Below are 13054 nucleotides of genomic sequence, written 5' to 3' on the forward strand. Positions count from 1 at the left end.
CAAAAGGACCTCGCCACGTTGGGAGGAATTTGCTCTCTTTGGCTTGGTTCCTTCGGAAATTGTACAAGTAGACCCGGTCTCCTACTTGATATTACTTTTTAGTTGTCTTAAGATCATAGTGGTTCTTCATATTGTCTGCAGATCTTTCTAGATTCCGCTGAGCATATGCAAAAGCATGTTGAAGGTATTTTCTCAGATTCTCAACATACTCATGAGTTGTGGAGGCATTTATCAAGGTCTGCTCTTGGGTTCTGTAGAGCAGATGCTGGGGTAGCACCGTCCTTCGTCCAGTCATCAGCTCAAATGGAGACATTTTTGTTGCAGAAGAAGGGGTAGACCTAATGGCCATCAGGACCAGGGGTAATCAAATGTCCCAACTTGGCCTAGAATCTGCCACAAACTTTTTAATATGCTCACAATAGTTTTACTGTACCTCTCAACTCCACCACTAGAGGACAGCCGGTAGGCAATGTGTAGTTTCCTCTTGACCCCAAGTATCTCCCACATCTTTGTCATCACTTCGCTAGTGAAGTGGCTTCCTCGGTCTGACTCATCCTTTGGGTAGTCCAAAACACGAGAAGATGTGATTGATCATCAGGGCAGCTGCTGATTCTGCCTTGCAATTTGGGGCCCGGAGACATTCCACCCACTTAGTAAACAAGCATGTTACGGTCAACATGTACTTGTTCCCTCTAGAGGAGCGAATCACGGGCCCGGTAAAATCGGCTTGCAAATCTGACCAAGGCAGTGTCATCCCCCTCTTTTGGAGGGGAGCACGGTGTGTGAGTGATGTTGGCTGAAATTGTGTGCACACAAGACATGCCTTCAAGTATTGGTCGAGGTCCTGCCCCATGTGTGGCCAGTATGTAACCTCGCATAAGATTTTCAATGTCGCATGAAACCCCCGATGACCGGCTGTGGCCACAGCATGGGCTTGACTTAGCATCAGGCTACGGAATGAGGTAGGGACCACCCACTAGTCATGGCCAGATATGGCTCTCCTCACCAAAAAACCGTCTTGGATTTGGAAAATGTTTGGACATTTCATCAACACTCTGAGGTCCTCTTTCCCAATGTAATCGGTATCCGCCATGGGAATGTTCTCAGGGTCCTCAATGTGTTGATAAAACTTACCAATTATTGGATCCGCTTTTTAACCTGTAATCAAATCAGCAACTGGGGTCTCCTTACTCCATTGTGCAGTTGAGAGTTCATTGTGAGCATTTGTCTGGGACCTAGTGATAGCAGTGACCTGGATTTCCCCCAACAGGGACTCGATCTCAAGTAGATCCCCTTGGATGGCTCCAGTTTTGGCCAGCTGATCAGCTAGGTCATTTCCAGTTTTGTCTGGCCCCTCTACTTTAGAATGAGCCTTAATCTTTTTCCAGTAGATGGTCATCCATTCGAGGTGACCAGATCATCAATATTTTGTATTCATTTTCCGTGTTTTCAAGGTTTATTAAGGTATGCCTCCATGTTGTCCTTGATTTTAAGACTTTTGTCCTCGAGAAAGTTTTCTCTGACACAATCATGCAAGTCAGCTAGACCTTGCGTGAGGGGACTCTTCTTGTTTTGGCCATATCTGACCTCCACAGGAAAGCCTTGCATTGACAGAATCCAGGAAGTAATTCGGGAATTACTCAAATTTACGGCCCGGATTTTGTCACTCCGAAGATATTGCAAAGGTTGGTGTTCAGTCTCCACTATGATGTGTTCCCCCTTGATTAACGGGTGGTAATTCTTCAATGCCCACACCGTTGCCAGGAGTGCCTTCTCACAATTGTTGAATTTTTCCTCCACAGAGGATCAAGTCTTACTCGCATAGGAGATTACTTTATTGACCTTGTCATGCTTTTGATATAATACGCCGTCAAGCATGTATTTGAGAACCGTGTCTCCAAGAAGAACTCCTTGTTTTTGACACGGTAAGCTAGGCAAGGCACTCGTGAGAGGCTTCTTTTGAGTTGTCTTACTGCCTCGGCTTGTTCCGGACCCCACTCCCACTTGACTCTACCCTTCAACCAATGGATCAGGGGTCTCGTGATCTCTGCGTAATCCTCAATGAACTTTCTGCTGTAATTAGTCAGTCCAAGGAGGCTCCTTAGTTCCCGCAGAGGTGTGGGGTCTTTTATTTTCTGGAGTGCTTCTGCTTTCTTTTCCTGGGGACACAGACCATCAGGAGTTATCTTGTGCCCCCAGAAATTGACACGGGTCCTGCACCACTGTGCCTTTTGGAAATAGAGTTTTGCTCCGGCAGCCTTCAACTGGGTCAGAACATAACGGATCTCTGCTATGTGTTCCTTCACAGTTGAGCTTGTAATTAGAACATCATCTACATAGACCAGGTTACCCCTTTCACCCAAGTCAGGCATGACCTTATGCAGAAAGATGTTAAATTAATTGCTGGAGTTGATGTATCCGAAGGGAGTCTGGGTCCAAGTGTACTGCTGCCCCCCCAAAGGTAAAGGCCAGCTTGTATTGGTCCTCCCTACTGACAGGTACAGTCCAGTACCCATTGGTCAGCTCAATGGCAGTGTATACCTTTGACCCCTGGAACTGGGCCAGCCCTTGGTCACTGTTGGGAAGAGGCCATCGGGAGGTATGGACCTGTTTGTTGAGCTCCCTTAGGTCAGCACAGAGTCTCCACTGGCTTTTTGGTTTCAAAATCCCCAGCACCGGATTATTGAAGGTGCTGTGGACTGGACGGATTATCCCACGGGACTCAATGTTCTTAATTATTTCAGTAAGGGACTCCATTGATACAAGAGGCAAGCGATATTGCTTCACAAACACTGGGGTCATGCTAGGGTCCATGGGAATTGTTGTTGTGTGGATGTTGGTGAGACCACAGTCATATGAGTCCACCGCAAAGAGATCTTGAAAATCTAAGAAAACTTGTTTACATTTTTGCTTTTGCTCCAGAGTTTCACATGCATCAGCTAGGTTGACACTCTCTTCAACCATCTGCCTGAAGCCCAGAAAGACTTCTGGTTTGGCTATCTCAGTGGCCTCCTCCAGCTGGGTGGAGTAGTCCCTGGTCACAGTACTGACTTGGACTGATGGCTTCAGGTGGGGAAGGCAGTGCTTGTGGACTTGAAAGATAACCTCATCCCTGGTGAAGTCACAGGTAACATCTTCCTTACCATAAGGGCAGGAAGAGTACACCAGGAAATTCCCCCCATACCAGGTGAAGATCCTGTCTGGTGTTGTGCCATTGTCGCTATCACAGTCAAAACAGTCATTGGGGATCCATCCTATCAGTTTGTTACCTAAATCTATGGAAAAATGTCGGTCATCAATCGCCATTCCAATAATGGTGCCTGCGCCCAGAGTGATACTCTTTAGGTTGCTGTTATCCACCTCTATTGGAATGGTGTTGTGTTCTGTATTGACTAGTGGTGTTGGGTTTAACCCCAACCCTTGCTGTTGAAAATGGGCATTGAGGTGAACATAGGAGTCAGGATTTTTCAGTTTCTGACCTCTTTTAATTTTTACTTTAAGTGGGAATAGTCGGGTCCGTTCTGGGATGGTGACTTCCTTTCCAATCTGAATTTCAACTGCATATGGCAGCAATTGAGCTGACTGAAATGCTTTCTCTGGGTCATCAAAGTCCATGGGATTACCCGCTAATCAGGACCAGGCTTTGAAGTTTATTAGGTCCAAACTAATGGCAAAGTGATTGAGAATGTCACTTGCTACATAAAATGCAACAGGGACATCTCGCACGACCCAACAATTATGGACTATGCTCTTGTTGCCTATGGAAATTTTGAGCATACACCTGCTAGGCAGGAGATTGGAATTGAGTGTTTCCAGGTCCATTTTCCATTTGTCTATCAATTTAAATGTGGGAACGGCTGGATCTTTTGGGAGTTTTCAGAACATGGCCTCGCTGATGAAGCTCTTACCGTTGTTCACGCACACTCGGGCGACAACAGAGTCCTTCCCCTCATTTAACTGAATAGGGATGAACAACTGCTCTCCAATTTTCTGAATGTCAGCCAAGCTTTGAGCTGATTTCTCATCATTTGGGACTATAGGAGTGGGATTTTCTGATTGTGAATTTGTATAGAATTTCAGAGCATTCCCTTCCAATGTGGAATGCTACTTAAGACTGGAAGGAAAGTTGATTTCCAGAAATAGAGAAGACTTTCCATCACCAGTTTGTTGTCCTACTGCAATAACTGTCACATCAGGGATTCGTTATTTTGGAAATGGAATTCAATTTGGTCAGGTTTCTATTCAACCATGTGGCATGTGCCATTTAATCTAACATGGTTGACACTATGTTTTAATTTAATTGGTCGGTTAGTCTGGGTCCAGAGGACCTTGTTTACCCAATCTATGATGTTAGACAATCTACACAGGATATTATTCCCTAGTAAGCATGGTGAGCCCTCTCGAGTCACAACTATGACCGGGTGCTTCACCTTGTATCGCCCAATTTTAATGTCTAAACCAGCAGTCCCCTTGACAGGAATTTCATTCTCATCGAAGTTCTGTAGTTGTCCAGGAAGAGGGGTGAGAGGGATATGATATTTCTCCCCCGTCCCAAATTCAGCTGATCAAAGGCCCTTTTTGACAGAAGGGTGGTTTGGGATCCAGTGTCCACCAGTGCCACAAATGTGCATTGTCCCTGTATTTGGACCGGGGCATAACATCTTCCCTCCTTCTCCTCCAGGGGGCAAAGATAATGCTCATTTTTGGCCAATTGGTGGGTTAATTTCTTTGCTTTGGATTCTGATAGAGGGGTGATTTGGGCAGGATTTTGTTTGGGATCTTGGGAACCTGTAAGAAAAAGGTGGCAATTGGATATGGGGGAGTTTTGCACTCCCCTGGTTCTGATTCTGGGCTGCCCACCCCCCACCCAGGCAGTCACCAGAAATGGTTTGAACAAGGTGATTTTCTTGCTGGCCATTCTGGGCTTCAATAATGGGCGGTTTAAACTCAGTCCCCACATCTACCCAGTCTTGATCAGGATTTCTTGGGACCCATTTTTCTTTGGGAGGAGTTCCCCCATCCTTGAAGGAGAAGATCATTTCCCCAGAATCCTCTGAGGACCCCTCTCCTTCAAATTGGAAGATTCGAACCTCCTCCACAAAATGGGCCTTTTTGGGCTCTTTATTTCTCCTATCCGCCCTCTGTTCTGTAGGTTGGAGATTTTTGGGGGCAGGAGATTCTGGTTCCGGTTCATGGGTTTCCAATGGGTTTCTCACAAGTGGGGAAGGAAGCTTCCTCTAAGGCTTTACACCCCCCCTCCCCTTGGGTTCTCTCCCCGTCATTGCTCTGGAGCACCAGACCCCTGATTTGTGGAGTTCTGAGTCGCCATGCTCATCTGAGGGTTCTGTTGAGCCCTCAGCATGCGGCCCAGATCCTGTGCCAAGTTCTGGACCTGGTGCTCCAGTTGGGACCCCCGCTCTGGCTGGTACGGGGTCCTCTGGTCTACCCTTGGTTGACCACGGGAAGGGTAACTGTCCCTTCTTCCATAATACCCTTGGTTGGGATAGTTTTGGTACCCCCCCCCACCCTTGGCCTCCCCTCTCCCGGATTGGGCTGTCTGGTCTCAGGAAAGTGGGGAAAGATGAAGGGTTGTTTTGGGGGTTGGTGTTTGGTGGGTATCTGGGAAATAAATTCAATCCGGAATTTGGGGGATTACTGCCCTCCTGGGGAAAGTGAAGAGGGAAGTTCCCTGGGTTGGTAGCTGCCTGGTTGGTTCCCCCCCTTGGGTTGGGGGAGTCCATACATAGCCCAAGATGGGTCTGTTGCCCTTGTAATGGGGGCTGATGTAATGTGTACCACATCTCCGGGTTTTTTTTGTTCGGTGCCATCTTGGTTACCATGCACCTGTTTATTGTTTCAATTCAAGCAGGTGTCGCAGGTAGTGTGGAGCATGAAAGGGGACAAAAGTGACCCCGACCCCTTAGAGTAAACGTTCAAAAAGGCTTCTCCACACCTCAAATGTGCGCCACACTGAGTATTTAGGTAGGTTGACTTATTGTATTAAATCGAAAAATGCCCTTTACAGATGACACGTGTTTCGACACACCAGTGTCTTTTTCAAATCAGGGCTAGTGGCAAAGCTAAATCTCAAGTCAAAAGGTTTCAATTGGGTGTAACACACAGTCATGGGTTAAATCCCCCTCCTAGTCCGCTGAAGTCTGCTGCCGTCTGGATTGTGGGTCATAATGTATTTAGGGAGGGTGTGAAAGAAGGTATTGATAAATTCCCGACTGTGCGCACCCTCCCGGTGGTTTGCGCAAAGTCACTTTTCAGCTATTGGAAAAATTCTTGTGGGGCCTGGTCTTCCCCACATTGCAGATTGTAGGACGCCTTGTGTGCCTCTTGAGGGTTTCTGTGTATTGAAAAATGCTTTAAGATGGCCTCCCTATAGGTGGACCATCTTGAATGGTTCTGATCCTCCAGCCCCGCAAAGAAGCTGGAGTATTCAGGTGAAAATGTCCACTTGACATACTGAATTACTGATTACAGCTTTAGCTGTCCTTCATGTGGAAAGTCTCCATCATTTGCTCAAACAATTCGAGGTGCTCCCAAACTGAATATTTGGCATTTTTGTGGTAGGGCGTTATGACGCTCCCAATAGCCTTGATTTGCTTCAGGGGATCTTTCAGTAGGGCCCTCTTCATTTTGTTGGCCTTTTTACTTCCGGTCACCCCGGTCCACTCATCCTCTGAATCAGAGGCACTGCTAACGGAGGTGGCTGTCTGATCCTCTAGGCTCTCCCTGATTCTGCGGGCTTGGGAATAGCTGGCAGAATGTGGGGGCCTAGTTTCTTGAAACCTGTGGCGCTCAGAAGACTCAGAAGAGTCTTCAGACTCTGCCTTGCTCCCAGAATTGGCTGAGTATCCCCCAACCCCCTACTGTCCTAGCTGGGAAGAGGTTTTTAAAATGCTCTTTTGCCTAGTCTCATGGAATTCCCCACCAAATTTGACTGACTGATCTCTTGGCAGGTGATATTTTTGAGGATCCAGTTCTCTGATTCTCCCCTCACTGGAGTTGCCCTGATCAGGGAGGCTGGCCCTAATATTTGGGAACCTTTGCAGAGATGCCTGCCCATCCATTTCTGGGAGGCGCTGATCTGTCAGTCCCATATTTCCCATTGTGTTGAAGTCTACCATCCCGTGACCCTGGGTTCATATGAGCCAGTGGACAGGAGGTTGGCAGAGTCCATGGAACTGAAGGGACTGAAGTCCCTGATGCCAGGGGTCCTGAAGTTATGCTCAGGGGTTTCTCTTTCCCATCTTACCTCATCTCTTTCCGCCCCTACTCCCTAATGACATGACAAAATCTGACCCTTTTGTTCCTCTATTAAGACCTTACAGGTCTCTATGATTTGTTCTTGCATGACTGTCTGTTGGTGGAGCCTGTCATTCTTTTCACAGATAGCCTCATTGTCTCTCTGTGCTTCCTGCCTGCATTGGGAGTATTGGGCCAATTTTTGCTGCAGGAGACTCGCCTCCTGAGTTTGGTGCTTACTGGTCTGATTATTCTTTGCCAAAGCATCCTCCACCCGCCTGGTGTGCTCTAACAGCTTTTCATGATCAGTTTTGATTTCCACAAACTCTTGAAGGGCCAGCTTACTTTCCTCCAACTTTGTTTTTAAATGGCTGACTTCCTGGCCTAAGTTGTCCCTCCCCTGACTTATGTTGCCCCTCTGTGCCGCCAGGTCGTCCCTCTGTTTTTAAATGCCCCAGCTTTCTGGTGCTCCTCATCAAACTCTGCTTGGGATTCTAGGTCTTTAATAATTAATTAATTCTTTTCCTCTTTTAATTTGTCTATGCGGTTTTGTAGGATAACTACCTGTTCTGCACAGACGCTGTTAAAAGTTAATTGCCACTCCAACTTTTGTTGACTCTGTTGACTCTGTTGTAGCGTCCAACCTTTCCTGACACTTTTTTTGCAGTGTCTGGGTGTCTTGCTGTGCATTCTTTTGCAGTAAGAGAGCCAGATCTTCTTGGAGTTTTGTGGCATATTGCCTAGCCTCTGTTTCAGATTTTTGGCTATGCTGGAGCCTTTGCTTTGCAGAGTCCAGATTGCTCTGGATTTTCTGCAGTGCTTCACCTCGCCTTTTTGTGAAATCTACATGGTCTGTGTAATTTTCCTGTATGACTCCTATTTGGAGGTACAGGTATCCTGCTATTTTGGCAATTTTGCATTGCTCCTCTTTTATTTTAGGCGTCAAATACAATTCGCTAAGTGCTTGATGTAATGACCGCTTGTCCTGGCAGGTATCAAGATTGATTTCAGTGATTTGCTGTTTTATTCCCTGCAGCCATACCTGTTCGTCCTGTTCTGGCCATTCACCCCTGACAAACAATTTGTGCAGTAGATGTTCCCTAGCAATATTGATTTCCACTGGGGTCGCCATTCCAGAAATATTAATTTCCTTCTGACTTTCTCAGGGTTCTTTTACTTTTGCAAACAGGCCCAATTCCTTTGAGTATTTCTTTTGAGGGGTGCTTGTACAGTGAAGCACAGTATGGTAACCCAACAAGGTGTATGCACCCCGTTAGCTAGCACACTGTGTTAGACTGTCACGAGTGGTTCTGAATTAAAATTGGGATGGGTTTGAGATAGGGATAAGACAATGCAAATATACTAGATGTCACAGTTCTTCCTATTAATACTCACAGGATAAGTTATTAAATTGGACCGTCAGTTCTGGTCATGGATTGGATCTGGTCTAGGAGGAACAGCACATCAGGCACAGGACGGATCAGCTAGGCCGGTCACCGGATTTGCACAGGATCAGCCCTCCAAGTTGGTGGATATTTCAATCAGCTGGATAGCGAGTTCCTCAGGCAAGCCTAGTGGTAACAAGCCAGAGAATTTCAGGATACTAGTTCAAAAGGCCTTCTCACACCACAGCGCTTTGCTGGGTTGCAAGAATAAGTTTGAAGATTTAGGCCTTGCAGAAAGTCAATAGTTCTCTACTGCTTGCAAGAGTCTTGGCATCTGGATCTGGAAAGATGTTAAAGCTGGATGTAGAATGCTGGAGCAGAGTGCTTTGCCGGAATCAGGAAAGTTAGTGCATCAGTGAGTCCCTATGTGTTGTCAGCTGTCTCTATTTATCCTTTCAAATGACATCACAAAATGGGTGTATGGGCCGGCTTAGCTAAGCTTGCCCCTGTGAGCTGGGATTGGATCAAAACTTCATCTTCGCCTTGCATGTGAGTGATTGGATCAAGGCTGGATGATGTCACATTTTATGTTTTGCTTTACATCTCTTAGAAACCTCCCTTTAGCTACTGGTCTCAAAATCGGATTTTATACTAAATACAAATTTCTATACTGGTCACTTTTACATAAATCACACACAAAGATGCCATATTTTATGTAGCATCTGTTAATCAAAATCTCGCAGCTGTGGGGTCTTGTTTCAACTTTCTACAGAATTTTGTCCTTTTTGCTATGAACACAATTTCCAAACTTGATGCAAATTTTCACAAATGTGTGTGTTTAACATAGGAATGCGTGTGTACATTTTCACAATTCTAGGATTAATACATTTCACATAAAACCACGTATATTGCCATTCCTGTCGAGCATATTACAAGGTTCTGCCGCCTCTTAAAACATGCAGCCAAAAATTAGACTAACAGATATGTCCTTGGTATATTTTTCACCATTTTGAATCACAAGTTATGAGTCTTTAAAAATTGTTCTTTGTTCATGCTTAACAGCAAATGGTACATCCCATTTTCTCCCCCTGGAGTCCAGGAGCATCCCCCTCCCTGTTTGTTCCTTCCAGCAGCCATTTACAACCCTCTCACACCTCTGTTTCCTGGGATGAAGGGACTGCTATTGTTCATTCACTTTCTGTAGACAACAGTCTGGGTTACCCCACAATTATCATCTCCCCGTGAGTTTCAGCTAAGAAGATATCCTTCCCCCTGGGAGAAACCTGTTTGTCCACTTCCGAAGGGTTTCAGCTCAGCCAAGCTAATTTATTCTTAATTAAAAATCCAGGAAAAACCAAACTTATTGCATCAAACATAAATACATTACTTTCTTAACTTTAACTCTGTGGGATTAAAAGCAACTGAGATCTGTATTCTTTTTAGCCACGATCCTTTTTATGTTTGCTGATCCGGCAGACTTTTTAGTTTAGATCACTTTAAAGTTTCATCAGTAACTCATCTGACAGCAGTCATTGAGGTAGCCCAGGATACTGCACCCAGATTCTGACATGGGCTGTCAGTTGACATACAATCCAGTTTTTCTGAAGAATGTTTTGCTCTTCACAGCAAGACTTTGTATGTTTGCAATGCTTCATTAGATTGCATGAACTTTAGCGCCAGGCAAGATTTTGGATGTTAAGAAGTGTTGTGTTATAGGCATTTTGGAGTTTTTAGCACAAAGCAAATGTCATTATAGGCACCTTTTGAAGTTTTATTTGCAAAGCGCTGCTTCTCACTCTGCACTCTGTTAGCTGGTCATGGATCCCACTGGCACATTTTCTGCCGTGTGTGCTCTATTCCATCATAAATGCACCATTGGGGGCAGGTTGTGCATCCATCTTTTTGTGTGCTGGAGTATGCGGTTTTTGTAGGATTTTTTGTAGGTTTTTTTGTGTGCACATGAGTTTTGTTGCCATTGTTGCAGCTCCTTGCACCATACTATCAGGGTGATGCCGCATAGCATAGTGGAGTGGGTCAATACGTCCCACAGCAGCTAAAAGGTGGGAGAATTACAGTGAGAGTTGAATACCAAATTCCCGGCCTTTATTTCTATACATTTGCAAGAAATCAAATCAAAGAATATGCTTGTCTATAATAATAATAATAATTCTTTAATGTGATATAGTAAGAAAATAAATTCAAACTTTACACATATATCAAAAATCAAAAAGTTATACATATAAAATCATACATAAAAGTAAAAACTCATAAGATCATCAAGCATTAGTCACTAAAATAGCATCTAATACAAAATACACAATCTAAGTTCGAAGAAACTAACTAACTTCCTTCTTTACTGATATTTACAACTACTTTCACTAGTTAGCCAATGAACCTACGCCACTTTATGCTAATTGATAATGGGGTAAGCTAAAATTCCCAATCCAAGTTCTATCTGTTGCCAGACGTTATAAAGGGCTATGAATAGGTGCATATTGGATGTATTTGTACAATACAGCCAAAATGAAAATTTAGGTATAGTACAAGGATCATGCGAATGTTTTCCCTAGCTCCTGTGGTCGACAGGGTAGGTAGTTGACCTAGACGGAATAGAATAATGAATCGGCGGAGTCTTCTGGTGGGACAGAGAAAAAGGTAGTCCTGCGGTTTCATGAACTTGAATATTCTATGGTTCACAAAACGATAAGATTTAAGAGTATCCAGATGGGCGAAATTCTCCAGCCAATCCCATAGGTCCACCTTTTTCCCTAGGGCATTTAACATTTCCTTGGTCACCGTAGACCCTTTGTGAATCCAGCCAATTTCATTAAGGAATTTTCCCATGTCTTTGTACAGAGATGAGGAAGTAAATTTTTTACTAAATTCCTGATGTAAGACTGCTAAGAGAGGATTGACCGATCCACTTGTCATTTTCAGGTAGAGCCCAGTTCTTCTTTTCAATACCATGGCCTTCAATGATGGCAGGCCCAATTCTAATCTTATCAGGGCCATCGGCACCCCCGGGGGAAGCCCCAAAATGCGTCGCCAAAACTTTCCCTCTAGCACTTGGAGCCATGCCAGGTTCACCGTCAACAGAGATTCTAGTCCATAGATGACCATTGGTGCAAAGACTTGCATGTAAAGGTGACGTGTTCCCCACAGAGTGAAACCCCCTTGTTTGCTAGTGAAAGATGCAATAAGTGAGATCACTTGGAGGGCCCTGGTGGTACGGCCCTGTTTACATAGTTCATAATCACCTAGGGGCTCTATTTCCACTCCTAGGTAGCGATAGGACGGAACGTACATAATTATGTGTTTGAGTACTGTTAGATTCACACGGGTCACCCTTTTCCTGGTGAAACGCAGGACATTAGTTTTCTCTAGGTTAATGGTCAGGCCATTGGTCTTTGCATATTCCCAGAGGGCATGGGCAGAACGCCTGAGGCCACCGATGGTGTTATCAAGGACTACTAGGTCGTCTGCATACGCCAAGACCGCACATAGCATATCCCCTATTTTTGGAGGACAGTTGTTAACCTCCGCTAGAGTCGCCGGGATGTCGTGTACATACAGGTTATAGATGAGAGGCGCTGTAACGCAGCCCTGCTTTACCCCTCTATTTTGTAGTATATTTTGAGTCGATTGGCCCTCCTGATTAAGACGAAGGTGCACTGAGGTATCACAGTGCAAAAGTCTGAGGTAATACAGCAAACCAGGGGGGCACCCCAATGCTTCAAGCTTGTTCCAAAGCCTTGCTCTTGGGATCGAGTCAAATGCGGCCTTAAAGTCAATAAATAGTGCATAAAGAGGGGGCTGATCCCTACTAAGTGCCCTCGTACGCAGTACGTCCATTACAAGGAGATTATGCATTGTTGAGAAGTCCCGCCTAAAACCGCACTGGAATGTACTGAGGATTTGCTTATCATTCACCCATTTTTGCATTTCACTTAGCAGAAGTGAGGCGAAGAGTTTCCCAGTGACGTCCAACATGGATAGGAGTCTGTAATTATTTGGATCTGTGCGATTGCCTTTTTTAAACACCGGGATCAAAATAGCAGTTTGCCAAGTTCGAGGAATATCCCCCGATGCAAAGACCTTATTGAACAGTATGGAGAGTAACTCTGCCCAGAAGGGCGGGTTGCTTTTTATCACCACATTGGCTAGCCCATTGGGGCCCGGGGCTCTCGACGACTTAAGGATAGCAATTTTGTTGAGAATAGCCCCCGGGGAAACATCAAAAGGTTGTAAAATAGGGGGCTTCCCCATGGTACAGCTTGTAGATCCATCCTCTTCCATATTGCGATTTAGGAGGAATAGTTCCCAGATTTTCTCATTGATAGGATTGACAATAGTGCCTTTGCCCTTGGTTCTATTCTCATTTAAGAGTACCCAAATGCTACGCGAGTTTTTAGAGC

The sequence above is a fragment of the Ambystoma mexicanum genome, chromosome 12 (genome assembly GCF_040938575.1).
Source record: "Ambystoma mexicanum isolate Mex_15411 chromosome 12, UKY_AmexF1_1, whole genome shotgun sequence".
In the NCBI taxonomy this organism is placed as follows: Eukaryota; Metazoa; Chordata; class Amphibia; order Caudata; family Ambystomatidae; genus Ambystoma; species Ambystoma mexicanum.